General features: G+C 41.5%; 1 non-coding gene across 1 annotated transcript; it reads right to left on the bottom strand.

Annotated features, from left to right (window-relative positions):
- Window positions 1-3,187: 3,187 nt before the first annotated feature.
- On the bottom strand, window positions 3,188-3,343 carry LOC142441749 (U1 spliceosomal RNA). The gene has a single exon (XR_012783097.1). It is a non-coding gene; the product is annotated as a U1 spliceosomal RNA (small nuclear RNA).
- Window positions 3,344-13,894: the final 10,551 nt, after the last annotated feature.

The following is a 13,894-nucleotide window of genomic DNA, read 5'->3' as shown; positions in this document are numbered from 1 at the left end:
AGCTTATTTATTTACATATTGTCTGGCAATCTTTCTATTCATCCTAAATTGAGTGATTTTTGTTAGTTTTTCTGAAAATATAAAAATAAAATTAGTGATGGGTAAAATAGAGCAAGTAGATGACACTACTAATCACAATTATTTGCAAAGATTAAAATCTAAAGTGAATCTAATATATCTCAGAAAGATGTTATTTGTGAACAGCTATTTTATTTTATAACTCTCTGGACACTTTGTCTACTAGAAGTTCATGCCTATGAAATTGAATTATTAAATATGTAATGAAAAATAACGGCAACCACTTTTATTTGGGTTTGTTTCATCATATGAACATAGTTCTAAATTTAATTTGCTATTGTTCTCATTCCCAAGTAAACAGGTGATTGTAGCTTAATGAATGCTATTTTATTTTAATGTTCATCATTTGTATGATCATATTTGAAGTCACTTTGAGCTGTATGTTTGCGTTATTTGATGAGGGAAGAGATAATAAAATACATGAAAATTACAAATAAAACTAAGGAAACTTTCCTTAGAGAAGACACATCCACCAGCATCCTGAGAACCTAGGGTGGGAAAAAAAATCTACACATATAATTTGCAAAGAGTCCTGAGACCTGAGAAGCTTGATTACCAACCTTGTTTATTTGTTACTCACTCTACCCACTCATTACCCATCAATCCAACTCCCTAAAAGCCCTTAAAACCAGCTTCTTCATTCTCGGGTTATGTTTTATTTACACATGAAAACAACCCAAATTCTTTTCCCTTCTGGCTACACATATCCCACTATTATCTCTTTAGTGACCAACAGTGGGCAGTACCATTCTCCTGATTTACCCTGTTTCTTCCCACTATTTCCCCCAATCTTTCTACTTTTATCTACTTGGTTTAAGAAAAAAAATTACCTGCACCCTGAACCATCTCGTGGAACACTTTCTTTTTTTTTCAAAATAGATTTAATCGCAAGTTTTCTGTACAAACTGCTGTTGCAGCCGTTTAAAAAATAGAGCAGTGAGTGAGAAGGGCCTAAAACGAAGCTGGTGGCGTCCCCTTCGTATCAAAAATGTGTTCAGCTGAGATGTGACAGAGGGTGGACAGTCCAGAAACCAGGCTAAGGCAGACCGTACAGGCACAGGAAAGACAGACGAGGCCCAGTGGACACCTGAGCACCAGCACCCCCCCAGGGGCGAGGGTGGGGGCATTCTGTGGAAAGATTAGTTAGTGAGCGCTGGTGGGCAGAGCCTTCTAGTGAGCCTGGGCCACAAAATGCACAGTGCAGGGCAGGCGGAGCAGTGTGTGCTGTGGCTGCCCCGCCGGTACTGGCAGGCTAGCAGGCTGAGCGGGCACTAACAGCTGGGCAATATCACACAAGTTCAGGGACATGGTTCCAAGTGCTTGAATGTACCCAAGCGCTGTAGGGGCAGGCGCCTGTCCTGGCAGCCTTCACTGTCCCGTGATTCATAGGGAAGCTTGGCAGCCTGTGGGACAACCAGACTAAGTACTCGGCAGCAGGTCGGCACCAGAGAGTGGAGGGCAGACCCTCACCGTGGGCCAGCAGCACCTAGTGCATAGCCACCAGCCACGCGGTCGCAGGCCTCTTGCTGGCGTTTTTGCCCAGCCGTGAGCTTCAGCTGGGTCATGCTTTCTTCCCCGGGCACAGTGTACTGCAGGAACATGCCCGAAGCCCGCGCACTGCCTCCTGGGAGGAGATGTAAAGGTAAGATGGTCCCCGGGGCCCACTTTCCCTTCCACCCTGGAGGTGGGCAGCCCTTGCCGTCGGCAGCCTGACCTTCGTTTACCCAGAAGGCAGACAAAGGTTCAGATATTAAGAATGGGCCTGGTGCCAACTGAACCACATGATTCGGCACCAAGTGGCTGGCCCAGATCACTGCTGGTTGTCATCTGTGTGTGTGTGTGGGGGGGGGGGTAATAGATGTGTGTGTGTAGATGGGGGGGGATTTTTTCAGAGGCCCTTCCAGCACAGAGCTACAACTATCCCCAGCCAGCCACACCTCAACCAGGCCAAGCCAGTCAAGCCTCTCCTGCCCATCAGGAGGCTGAGCTGAGGAGAAATGCCCTGCCCACCAGCCCAGGGATGACACCAAAGACCTCGACTCAGCCACTTCCCTGTGGGGCTCAGCCACCCTGGACCCCGAGGAGACTCTGCCCTGAAATGTGCTGTTCTAGTTCCACCCTAGCAAGAGGCCACTCAGAGCAGCCCACCAGCCACACCCACTACTTCCCTACCGGGGGCCTCAAACCCACTGGCATGTCAAGCCTTCCCAAGCATAAACCACACCAGACATGGCTCCGGACTTGAGGCCATGGTCAGATAGAAAGTGCTGCCTGTGCACGTGACTGGGGTCCCTGGAGACTCCTGCTCTGGGCTCCTGGGTCTGCCTGCCCTCACTGGTTTCCAGGAAAGGGTCTCCTAGCACCTAGAGCAGAGCCATCAGCCCACCTGGAACACCTTCACATTTAACTAAAAAATGAACAAGCAGAACGAAATGATACAAACTGACAAATAAATAAATAAATAAATAGTGTCTGATTGCACAACACTAAGGCTAAGCTGCACTGAAAACATTTGCAAAAATACAAGCTCCAGGAATTTTTGGAATACTAATTGACATATTTCAAATAATAGATATACTACTGGAAGTACTAACTGATCTAAGCCAAGAAATTAGGAAGACAGCTACCTGGCCATCCAGATGGAGATGACCATATTTGTGCCTTTGCCAAGGAAAGGTCATCCAGCATAATGAAACTTTTCAAGTATTATCATTAATATCATATGTAAGTAAAAGCTTTGAAGATAATTCAAAAACCACTGTAGCAGTTCACTGTCAAAAAATATAAGAAATTCACATTGATTCGGAAAAGAATACAGAATGAAGGATATCATGGCTTATACCAGATGGAAAAGGCCTAAAGCAGAGGAATATGTTTACTTCTATATTATTGACTACAAAAAGGCATTCAACATGTGGAATAAAGAAAATATGAATAAACTTGTGAATTTGAATTTCTCTTAATTCTTATCTGTACTTATGATAATTTGCACATACACGAAGTGGTAGTATTTGGAACAAAACAAGCTAATTCTACAAAGTTTAATATATATAATAAAGTTTAACATAAAAAAAGTTGAACATATATAGTTTTTGTTTTGTTATTTTAACAGGGGAGAGAGTGAACGCAGTCCCCCACTACCACAAATTCTGCAATCGAGTTTCCCACATTTGGGGAAATCACAGGGGTCAGCACATCCGGAGATGAGCCTCACCTTGGGAAAACCACCTTCGTGATCATGGCATCTCCCCTGCCAGGTAAGTATGACAGATATAGTTTGACATGCATAATAAAGGAGTGACTCAAGGTTATATCTTTTGCCATACTTATTCAGTCTTTATGCAGAGGGATTGCTCTGAGAAACAGTAAGATATGAAGATCATGACATCAAGACTATAGGAAGATTTATTAATAGTATGTCTTATGCAGATAATATAATCTTTTGGAAAGAGAAGACTTTATATACTTATCAATGAAAGTACTAGCATATATTACAGCTCAACACAAAGAAAAGAGTTATTTAGATCAATAAGAAATATAATGACAAGCAGAAATGATTGAGGCTTTCAAGAATTTCAATTTACTTGAACACAAAATCAGTGCCACAAAAGCAGCAGTCAAGAAATCAAATAACATATTGGGTAAATCTATTTCAAGGTAATTCTTTTACATATTTAAAGAGAGATGTTTTGAAGAATGTTTAAAGAATGAGGTGTATCTGTCCATACCTGTGGCATTTTCAGTGACTGCATATACACATGGAAACTGGACACTGAATAAGGCTGGAGAAAATTGAAGCATTTGACTTATAGTGTGAAGCAAAATATTAAATGATCCATGGATTTCAATAGAACAACAACAATAAATCTGTCTTGGAAATAGTAAAGCCAGAATTTTCCTTAGAAATACAGATAGGTAGAAGATTTCATGGACATTTTAGGCATGTTATTAGAAGGTACCAGTAGTACGGTGTGTGCATGTGTCTGTGCATGTGCACACGCACACACAAATGAGCTGCTCAGTGCAGCAGATTGACACAATGGCTGCAACAATGGTTTCAAGCACAGCAGTGGTTTTGTGAATGACACAGGGCCAGTCAATGGACATGGGGACAATGCACCAAATAAATGGATAATTTATTTTCATGAGACAAGACAATGTTGAAGATGAAAGCCTTAACAACAGATATATTGAAGAGGATTGATGACTAAGCAGACATAATAGCCAGCTTCATAGACATCCATTGGTTCCATTTACATAATTTTTACTGAAAAAGCTAAGCACACTCTGAGAGATGGATGCCAAACTTTTGCTCATATCAATTGAAGATAAGAGCAAATCCTTCCACAGAAATTTTAGTGAAATCAAGAACTTAGCATATTTCTTGGACGAATTTTAACCAGAGGTAAGATATGCACTACTAGTACAGTTATGACATCCAGGCACCATAAAAACTGGCAACCAAGAGATCAAGGTAGTTTAGTCAAAGCACGAGAGCTGTGAAATGCACAAGCTTTGGGACAGATTGGTGAGATGTGCATGACATTCTGTTTGTTGACTTTCTAGAGGCTCAATGAAGAAGAACATCTCTTTATTACAAGAGTATTTTGAGAAAGTTAGCCTGAGTAGTAGCAGAAAAACACCCAGAAAAACTTCACCAGAGAATCCCCCACCACAACCATGCGTCTCCTGAGTCCTCTCATCAAGCAAGAAAAACGGTCAAGTCTTGATAGCATTTAGCATCGACCTTCCAGTCCCGATTTGTCTTTGTCTTCTTTTTCATTTCCTAATATTAAACAAAAAACTTCACACACACCAATTTCGTCTTTGGTTGGTAATGTAAACATTCCATTGACATATCAACGTCCTGGACACTTGCTTCCTTAAGGATGGACAAAAGCCTGTGTTATCACCGAAAGTATCTTGAACTTAATGTACTATGTTGTGAAAGGTTTCCAGGTTTTTTTTTGTTTTGTTTTTTAATATTTATCTTTTCATTTAATTTTTAACAGCTCCTCTTATGTTTTCTTCTCCATGGTCCACTTATTCAGATGAATAGACAAGGTCACTGTGAAGCATATATCTTAGACTATGTATACAAGGTGATTTTTGAGAATAACCAAGCGGCAAGAGGGGAGGTAACGTGGATCCTTACAAAATGACAAAGCCATGCTTTTCTAGGATGGCTAAAACAAATTGTTAAGCACTAAGAAACAAATAAAATAAAATTATTAAACTTCTCTCATTTACCCATTTATTTTTGTGACTGCAGCCAAGCATGAATACTAAAGAAATAAATAAAAACGATCCCCGTAGTAAAATAAATAAGTAAAAGCAGCTAAAGCTTAAGTACAACATAACATTATAAAACATAAAGAAACATGCACTAGAGAGGCTATGTTTGCTAATAGTCTAAGGGAATTATATCTTCTGTGTCTTTGACAGGATAATTCCAAATTTCCACTCACTAATTGTGCTCCAAGAACAGAGCATTTCCATGACATTTGCATGGTAAGAAATTATATATAATGATATAAATAAGAGAACCAACTGGAGAATGACTCACATTTGTAGGGATTATATTGTTTACAATATGAGAGGATAAAGTATACATTAAAGAAAATTTATAAAACATCATTAGTATATGGGAAAAATAATTAATTAGAAAGCCCCAAATCCCTCTTGGAGATAAAACACATCCTTTAAATCTAATTTCTTTGAACTTGTATTGGTTATACAACTACTTTATTATCCACCAAAGTCATAATGATTTTGCCAGGATCAACATTTATGAAACAAATAAACAATTCACTAATGGTAGCATTTTTAAAATCTCATTGTATAGGTGAATTACCAAATCGTACTCATCAAAAGGTGAGCTCTAAAGAATAGAATAAAAACTTCAGAGATCAAAATAATTACCTTCACAAGGAATTTGAGAATTAAAAATAGCAGAGAAGAGAAAGGAAAATAAAGAAAGCAGCTAAGAATGGATGTAACAATCCATCAGCAACAACAGATCATTTGCTCAGTGTATTAGCCTAAGGTGCAGTTCAGGTGCTGACTTTCATTTATAAAGATTTAGATAGTTTGTATCTGAGCTTACTGAGTTTTCTAATTACTCTCTCCTCTGCTTTGCTTCCTTGAAAGGCTTGAGATTTCCTGTGCTGCCTCAGGTTTAATTAATTATGCATTACTAATACATGATACTGTTTATCCATCTGTAAACTTCAGGTGTTAACCCAGACACAAAACATTTCTTATTACAGAGAGTGAATTCTAAATATTTTTAATAAATTAAACAAATTTGTTGTTCTATCTTGAATCTTATATCCTTATTTCATATACAATGGTAATGACTTATGTAGTTAGAGCTACAGACCCTTTAAGAGAGGAACAAGATACAATATATTAACATATTTGGATGTTCCCTGGGGTTTAATGATTGCTTCTTATTTAAAATGTATGTCATCTAGCTTAATTTTTTTTAATTTTGCATCTCATAAAGTAGTAGCTCAGATGCAGTCTGATCCACTCTGCCAATTTTTATTTCTTATTTTTGAACCCGGCTAATTAGGCAGAGTGAGGAAGAAGTGGCTCTCTGTGGAGGCTGATCAGCTCCAGGAAAGCACGTGAATGTCAGGAGCAGGGCAATGCCAGCACAGGAGCCTCTGAATCTGTGCTGTTGCCTTACTGATACTTTAACTGATGTCAGAGTGGGACCAAAGGAGGTAGCAGGCAACAAGGGCAGCAAATGAGAGGTATGCTAAATGTTAGAGTTATCTTTATATTTCCTAAAGAATGTAGCTATTCAAGTGTCTTCCCAGACTGCTTAAACAAAAGCCTGAGGATTAGGGTAAGGAAGTGGCCTGGCAAACTGTTCCCCTGGCCCAAAAGTTAATACTTCACCTACATCATGACATTCTGCCTCTGAGGTTGACCTTGCTTATTTTGATCTAGTTATTCCTAAATTTCTTTTTATATAATGTGTTAAAAATGGATTATTTTATGTGGCCTATTACTTTAACTCTGTTTTAAAAAAAGTTTAAGAGATATCACCACTAAAACCTAAGGGATTTTTACTGTTATCCTAGTTCTTTGGAACAGCAGCCTAAAGACTTCCCAGGTTGCTGTTATTGTTTCCAGAGGGTGCGACCAGTTTCTGCTAGCAGAAAATATAACTTTTGCAAAACTCCTGAGTTGAATCAGATCTCGTGGTATTTAATGGTTAGTTGAAGTCTGGGCTCATGAGGGTGGCTCTGTCATGTAACTGAAGAGAACTGGGCTGAGGCACCAAGGTTTTGAAGCCTTTTGGTTGGCAAGAGCTGCAATAGGAGTTATGTTCTAGGTCATAAAACAGAGAGTATTATAAAGCAAATAGTATGTGGGCAAAGAGTAGTCAAACATTAACTGATTACAACGATCTCATCACATTACATTCATACAACATTACATAAAGGTGGACAGATAAAAAAACTGATGATATAAAAGAATGCGAGACATAATGGATACAGCTATATTTAATTTTGAATTCAAAAAATGAAATGTAAATGAAATTTAGAATTATTTGGAATTGAATTATGGTGCTGGTGAGAATATTGAAATAGTGTGGATTGCCAGAAGAATGAACAAACCTGTCTTGAAAGAAGTACAGACAGAATGCTGCTTGGAAGCGGCACTTTGTCTCACGTATTTCCAGACACGCTATCTGAACCGCCCTTTCACTGGAAAAGTGCATCATGCTTGAGAAAGTGGAGGGTCAGCTAAAAAGAGGAAACTTCTAAAGAGTAACTGCAACAATGGACTCAAAATAGCAACAATGGTGAGGATGGCATAGGACTGAGCAGTGTTTATTCTGCTGTACATAGGTTTGCCTTGTGTTGGGACCAACTCAATGGCACCTAACAACAACAGTGACCACAAAGGGAAATTATGTTCAAGAATTGCCAGAATGAATGTATATGCATGTGTGCATGTGCATATAATTATAAACAAATCCAATGACACTTACATATGCATAAGAAATAACTTTTTATCAAGAAGCAATCTAATATGAAGAAGGCATCTCAGCCCAGTTCAGCTCAAGTTCATAGTCATTATGCAAGCCAGGGCCCTCTCACGTAGCTCCAGAGAGATAACACATGAGAAAGGTGAAGAAGAAAGAACACATGTGGGTAAATGTAGATTGATGTAATTTCAAAGTTAATGGCAACATGGGAAGGCACTGAAATCTCTCAAAGTCAAACAGAGTTCCTGAAGCTGCCATCGGAGGGAGGTAGGATCTCCACAAGCAGGAAGGCAAAGGGACAGAGAGAGAGCAGCTCTCAGAGTTTCTTACTCTTGCAGAAAAGGTATATGACACTAATGAAGTGTCATCAGGCTGCAACCTGACTTACAGGTTGAACTCTGCCCCTAGCCAGAAGTGTCTAGTTAACATAATATTCAACTCCCACAATTTGGTAGGTCTAAGGTTCTGACTTGCTCAATATTGCCATAAAAATCAATTTTTAAAAATTTTTAAATGAGGTGACAAAGCCTCTCAACTACTTTGCCTTCACAAAGTCAACTTTACCCCAAGGATTATTCTTATGAGGCAAATGTCAGGCATATCTACACCCTTGAAACTTCTTATTAATTCTTACACCAAGAAACCCTCCCAACACATCCTCTGCTTTTCAGCTGAGTTTGGTAAGGCATTGCAAGGGCAACACAGGGCTCTTAGATAATGCTGCAATTAGTAGGGAAGTTAACAAGTTAAAATCAGGATCAGAAATACTCAGGATATAGTTCTTCCAATCATTAATATTTCTTCCCAATCTTGCCTACAGTAATACTTGTCTCTAGTCCTTGGCCTGGCCCTTTGGCTCCTACCCTGATTGGATAATCTTAAAGAGACCATTAGCCCTTCTTCTCAATGCCCCAAAGTCACTCCACTCCAACCTAAGCCTTAGCCTGAAGTCGTCTTGTCTAGCTAGCTTCATGACTCAACAAACCTATTGAACTGTCTTAGTTTTCTCGACTTGATCTCTAGTTTCTAATATCGATCGAAATGGCTACACTGAACTCACAGACAAAACTCATGATGAAAGGGCTTATTAAGCATGTTGACAGGTTGTAACACCAGTGATAAATGGACAGAATAGAGTTGTTTATCAGGACTTGTTATAAAGTTCTTTCAGGTCTGTGAATAAATGCCCCTAGAGCATACCACTATGTTGGAAGCTTCAACCCGAAAGCATTCAGCTCAAGCTCCATGAGTTCACAAATCCATCTCCCTGAATCAAGGCCCAGAGGCGTCCCACTCTGCATGCCAGCCTCCTGCACAAACATACTCTGCTTTACTTGCTCCGTGGGGTGGAAACTCCACCACCCTATTTCATACTCGGGCTCCTCGTTCTGTTTTGCTGCTCCTTTGATGCTATAATTTTCTACTGAAACCAGGATGTTTATTGTGCAGGATCTTGGGTCTGGAGGACAAACTCCATTCCCAGCTCTTTTTAATAATGCAATGCCTCCTCCTGCTTCTCGGGTGGCTCATTTTATATGCAGCAAGCTTCTTCTGTTCACAGTTACCCACAGGTTAATTGTATCAGCATCTCCCCCTTTACCCGACCCCATCTTTTTACCAGACCCTTTAAGGACAAGGCTGTTTGGTAACGTTAGAGACTTCGGCTAGAAGAACGACACTAAATAATTCACTGCTCCTGAACCTAGTTGCCCCTGATTAGTTGCACAGAGGCATCCTATCCTCCAAGTCAGTCTCCGGCCTGAAGGCACTCAGTTTTTCACTCTGTTTTCCAAGAAGCTGCCCACTCTGTTTATTGGAGCTGCTGTCTCTGTTGTCATCAATTACTGTAGAGGCAGCTCTGTCTCTGCTGCTCCTATGATGTTATAGTTTTATCTCCTTGATTGAGTAAGCATAGCATGCAGGGCTTGTTGTGTTCAAAGGATGTGCTTCACTCTTGATTCTTATGTTTGTCTGCATTTAGCAAGGTGAAAATTCAGAAGTTATGGAAAAAGATGAATAAAATAATTTTGGAATTAAATTAAGGACCATTCTCTCTAGTCAAAATAATTATTTTTTTCCTTCTTCTGGATTCCCAACCCCTGTCCCTTCTAGCATAACAGGTGGATGGTTTAAGGAGAATTTTAGCTTAACTCCCCCATCAGCCAATGTCTCTGCTGTGCCCTAACAGGAACCCCAAGGTCTGCTTCTGAAATCATCAGAGCATCTTCCATGGCAGATCATTTATAGTTCATATATTGAATGGCTTGTCAAATGAACAGGGGAAAATACTAAATGAAAATGGAAATACTAAAAGGAAAAAGCTGTTTCAACCAGATGAGAGCTCTCACACAGTAAAGGAGGAAGTGGTGACCTAAGACTGAGGGCTCTACTCAACACAGGGGGGGTGGGGGTGGGGGTTGGAACAATGTCTTGTTTTTGATCATTTGGGGGAAATTGAGGAACTAAACTTTTGGTTAACCCAAAAGGAAAGCCTTCAGTGAATAAATGAGAATATTTTCAGAAAATATGGAAGATTATATTTCTGAGGACGGATTAAAGATTGTACTTTGGAACCTGTGTGGAAGCACTGAAGGACAGAGAATGCGGTCAGGTGTCAAATAGAAATATTACAAGGATGTTGAAGAAATAGCCAAGTCTGCAGACTGCTCACCTAACAGTCTCCTGTAGAAACTAGCACAGGCACTTATTTAGGATACTTGTGAAAACTAACACTTACAAAAGGCTACAGGCAAAAATAAAGTAGAAATAATAGCCCATTCAAGGAGAGAAACGAAGGAAGAGAAATTATATTTATGAAAGCTTGAATAACAAACATGTTGTAATTATATAATAAAAAATGAGCACAAAACTAAAAGAAAATGAAAACAGAATGAAAGGGAATCAGTTAGGTGGTTTATAAACAAAATAATTATACATCTTGGCATGTTCTTCTTGGGATTTAGTTTAACTGGCATCATTTCTACTTCCTGTATGAATATCTGGTTCTCCTTTGTTAGGATGGGAAAATTTTCTTCCAGAAATTCCTTTGCTAACTTGCTGCCGACTTGTGTGTTGTGTTGTGCTCCAGTAGACCGATTATTCAAATATTATTCCGCTTCATAGCATTTGGCATTGATCTCAGGCTGTCTTCTGTTTCTTTAATTTTCTTGACTGTCTTTCTCACTTGCTTAGGTCTGTTTGAGTGTCTTTGAGATCACTGATATGGTTCTCTGCCTCCTGAAGCCTAATTGTAAGTTCTGTGACCTTGTGTGTGACTTCTGATACCTCCTCTGTTAGCTCCTGCAGTTCCCTTTGGTGGGTGGATTTCATGCCCTCTATTGTGGACTTCATCCCCTCTAATGTGGACTTCATCTCCTCTATCATTGCATCCTTATTCTGGGTTGCTTCCCTTAGCTCTTGTATTACTGCGAGCAGACTTCTGAAGATTTCCTTCTGTGGCAGATCTGTATCTGTTTATTCTATAAGAGATATTAGCTCTGCTGCTATGTTTTGTCTCTCTGTTTTTTGTTTTTGTTGGGAGTGATGTGGTCTGTTCATTTTTCCTTGATTCTTTCATAGGCCCCATGCTTCTGGGAGGCCAGGGTAACCTTATCTGTGGTACTGTTAAGAATTTTTTCAGGCGACTGACTATGACCTACTCTAAGGGTGGGTCAGACTGCTATGTAGGCAGAGTTCCCTGGTGGCTTCGAGACCTGCAGTGGTGATATGTTTCAGCAACTGGAGTGGGGGCTGGAGCCTCAGTGAGTGCCCTCAGGCTGCTTTAACCTGGTTTGTCAGGGTACCCTTAGCAGCCCTTTTTTGTTTAGTAATAAAAAAAGAATTTAAAAGATTAAAAATTAAAAAAAAATAATTTTTTAACAAAATGTTGGGCAGAAAAAGAAAAAAATGGAGAGAGAGGAAGAAGGAGAATCTATAAAAGAGGAGAGAAAACAATGATAATAGTAGAAGTAGAAGAAGAAGAAAAGAGAGATAGAAGGAAAACCTATAGAAAAGGGGCAGAAAAGAAGTAGTAGCAATAATGAAAAAGGAGGAAGAAAGAAGAGAGAAAAGGCAACACAGAAAGTAAGAGAATGAAAAGAGAAAAACCAGCACAATATAAAAGGTATATGTGTATATATAAAAATTTTCCTCCTTGTTTTCCCTCTAAGCTCTAGTGATGCCTAATAGAAGGCGGAGGTGGGAGAGGCCTCGCTGTCACAGGACTTGGTGCTGATCTGGGCTCCGGAGCCGGGATATGTGTGTGGGAGGTGTGCTCTTCAGATCAGCAAGGTCTCCCAAGTCCCTGCAGGCCTGTCGAGTTGAGCCTGTGGGCAGAGGCTACACAGACGGGAGCAGCCCCCCAGGTGGGCCTCCTGCTCCGGCTGGAAAATGCTGGGGCTGCTATGGGTGCTGAGAGAGGCACAGGCCGCAGTGCCTGCCTCCTATGCCAGTTGGGAAGGGCTGGGGCAGGCTTAGGAGTTAGCATTGGGGACCCCACAGGGCCCCTCAGTGATGAGAGCCGGCTGGAGCACACAGATAGCTCCGGCAGGGACTGCGAAGCCGTGTCCTAGGCTCCCTAGCAGGCAGGGATGTTTATTGCTTAATTCGCTGGCCCTGTGAGCGGCGCAGTCAGGCTCCGCAGCGAAGTGGTCCGAGGCGGATTGGACAGTGGTGGCTCTAGCGGGCAACTGAAGGCAATGGTGCTTGTCTTCTGCCCAGGCTCAGAGCTCTAAGCTACCGGCTGCTGGAATCCCCGCAGTGCACGGGGAGGGCAATGCCACTCCGCAGGAGTCCGGAACCCTGTCGCTCGTGCTCCCAGTAGGCAGGGGCCCCCACTATAGCGCCTGGCGCTTTCGACGCTGGAAGGGGCACCCTCAGCAGGCAGACTTAGCGCTCCCTGGCCGCGGCTACAGGTCTCCCAGGCCAGCCTGCAGTGGCTCTGGCAGAAGCAGTGTTAGGAGTAGAAGCAGGATGGGCTATGGTGAGGCTTGTACCAGCGGGAAGTGCTCAGTGCATGTTCCCGGGCCTGGGGTAGAGCGGGCACTAAGCTGAGTGGGGAGGGTGGCCATGCAAAGGGAGTGCAAGTGGCGAGGTCCCAGGCAGCGATGGGGGTGGATGGTCCCCTGAAAGGGTCGGCAGACAGCCCCCGATGGCCTGCAGGTCAGTTACCCGGGCCTTGGATCAATGGAGAGAGGGATGCAGGCCCAAGGGCAGATCGCTGCCACGTGGGGAGAGGGGAACCATGGGAAAGGGAAGCTTCTCTCTTAGTGGGGTCCCTCGAGTGGGCAGCCGTTGTAGGGGTACTGCGACTGCTGTGCGTGTCTCTGCAGGGCAGGCAAGCGACTGGGCTTGGGGTCCTGGTCTGGAGATGGAGTGGGGCTATAGCTAGTTGCAGCCACAATGGTGGCAGCCTAGTGACCAATTTCCCACGAATTGGGCCCTGTATCACCGAGGTCCCTACTCAGGACAAATGTGTGGAGTGGAGCTGGGGTGCTGTCCCTGGGGGATATTTCACTCACCACACTCCTACCACTCGGCTACCTGGACACCAAACCCGCTTTGTTCCAAAGAGCTCTTCCGAGAAAAAAAAAATTATATAGAGAGTGAGACACTATAAAAAGAAAATAAGCAAAATTATTGGAACTAAAAGAAAATAAATGAAATTTAAAATAATGAGAAGATTTATATAAACAATCAATAAGATAATGCAATAAAAATTATGTTTTCTAGTATTTTTATATTTTATATGTTGAAAGCCATAAAACTGGTCAAAAAAGATTGTTGGAGAAACTCATTTACAAAAAAACC

The sequence above is a fragment of the Tenrec ecaudatus genome, chromosome 2, assembly GCF_050624435.1.
Source record: "Tenrec ecaudatus isolate mTenEca1 chromosome 2, mTenEca1.hap1, whole genome shotgun sequence".
Classification (NCBI taxonomy): Eukaryota; Metazoa; Chordata; class Mammalia; order Afrosoricida; family Tenrecidae; genus Tenrec; species Tenrec ecaudatus.
The sequence above is the reverse complement of the archived record's forward strand: the minus strand, read 5'-3'. Positions and strand labels throughout refer to the sequence as shown.